Source organism: Otolemur garnettii, unplaced genomic scaffold, assembly GCF_000181295.1.
Source record: "Otolemur garnettii isolate 467f Iridium unplaced genomic scaffold, OtoGar3 scaffold00249, whole genome shotgun sequence".
In the NCBI taxonomy this organism is placed as follows: domain Eukaryota; kingdom Metazoa; phylum Chordata; class Mammalia; order Primates; family Galagidae; genus Otolemur; species Otolemur garnettii.
Genome location: NW_003852644.1, coordinates 1,469,908 through 1,471,944, shown reverse-complemented (window position 1 = coordinate 1,471,944; position 2,037 = coordinate 1,469,908). Strand labels below are relative to the sequence as shown.

General features: G+C 40.5%; 1 long non-coding RNA gene across 2 annotated transcripts in view; it reads left to right on the top strand.

The window, feature by feature from the left end:
• Positions 1-2,037, top strand: part of LOC111722420 — a 12,167-nt gene that overhangs the window by 7,935 nt on the left and 2,195 nt on the right. The gene's annotated exons all lie outside the window — the stretch shown is intronic.

Sequence of the window (2,037 nt, the reverse complement as noted above, 5' to 3'; positions counted from 1 at the left end):
ACTTGGTTAAGTTAGCTTTACAGTCTTTTGTAGGCACCAAAAGTAAAGTTCCTAAGCCGCCTACTTCCCCTGCTCCTGCAGGTGCCGAGGTAGATTTTACTAAACTTTCTGTCTCAGACAAAACTGAGGCTCTAACACTCAATCCCAGTGAGAAAGAGAAAGTTGATAAAACAGAGGACTCCTTAGATGAGTGCTCTTCACAAGGGGACAATGAAAATAATATTAATGTTTTGTCTCCATCCTCATCTACACACTCTTTACAGGATAAAATGACTGAACTTAAAAGTTTTATTAAAGAATGTTATGATATGATGGAAAAGACTAAAACTCAGCCTTCTGAGCCTCCTGAATCTCTTTTAGATATGGTAATTCCATCCTCTTTACCCCCTCCGGCTTTTCCTCCTCTACCCACTTCGCAGTTTTTCCCACCACCACAGCCTCCTCCCTTTGTTCCTCCTCTCTCCATGGCAGAGGCCCCTAAGCCACTCAGATCACATCTGCCATCTCCAGAGAGGAGCAGACCAACTCCCTCAGTAACTCAGCGGCCTCCGCCTTCTGCCATTCAACTTCCAGTTGTTGAATATTGGACATATGAGTCCACCCGCATTAAAAGAGCTGTTTTTCCCAACCCTAAAAACATCAGGTTGCTAGATGAATTGGGGTTTCCTTGTAACTCTTCTACTTTACCCCCACCACCTGCAAATTCTAACAGCTTAGGTCTAATTATGCCTATTACTCGGGTAGCAGCACATAGGGCAGAGCCAGGAGAACAAAATGGGTACTACTATAGCCAAAACCTTTCCGGTAGCCATGAAAGCGGCGGCAACCCCAGTTCAGCCATCACCCAAAACATAAATATCTTAAAATCTAATGGCATTTCCACTCTGCAGGAGACTTTTGTCCCAGCTACTAATATTACAAAGCCTGAGGCTAAAGCCTCTGATGTTATTTCACAGCAACACTCAGCTAAAACTCTGGTTACTGATCTTTTTCATGCTACTCGTGACAGTGCTGCTTTAGATCTGCCCATGATAGAAGAAATAACTCTAACACCCAGAAATACTCCCTATACTTTAACTACAGGAGTTTATGGTCCAATTCATAAAGATTCTGTTGGTTTAATTATTGGTAGAAGCAGTTCTACAGTTAAAGGATTGTTTGTTCATCTTGGAGTCATTGATTCAGATTATGAAGGAGAAATTTATGTCATAGTTTCTGTGTCTCAACCGGTAGCGCTAACCATTTGGCCACGTATCGCTCAATTGTTACTGCTTCCTTATTTTAAGGGAAAGTCCACTCCAGTTGATAGAATAGGAGGTTTTGGAAGTACAGAAACTCATGTTTTTTGGCATGCTTTTCTTAATGATTCTAGGCCTAGATGTAAAGTTTTATTTCAAGATAAAATTGAAATTGAAGGGCTCGTCGATTCTGGAGCTGATGTTTCCATAATTGCTAAATTTGATTGGCCATCTTCTTGGAAAAAACAAAGAGTTCAAGCCACTTTTGTAGGGTTAGGTACTATGTCTAATATAGAACAGAGTGTAGAAACTTTAACTTGTCAAGGCCCTGATGGACAGCCAGCTACAATTAAGCCTTATACTGCTCCTATTGCACTTACTCTATGGGGCAGAGATTTATTACAACAGTGGGGAGCTATGATTACAATTCCTAATGTCCCTTCTACTGTAAAAAACATGATGTTTGATATGGGTTTTAATTCTATTCAATCTACTCAGTCAAAAAAGGAACCCATTACAAGAAAAGGCAATGATAAATCTGGATTTGGGTTTCCAATTCTTCCTGAGCCTTTTCAGTAAGGGTCACTGCTGAGCACCTTGCTGTGCCTTTAACTTGGAAATCAGACACCCCTGTCTGGGTGGAGCAGTGGCCCTTGCCTAAAGAAAAACTTGAGGCGCTTAATGAATTAGTTAATGAACAATTAGAATTAAATCATATCAAAATTTCACATTCTTCCTGGAACTCTCCAGTTTTTGTAGTAAAAAAGAAATCAGGCAAATGGAGAATGTTAACTGATCT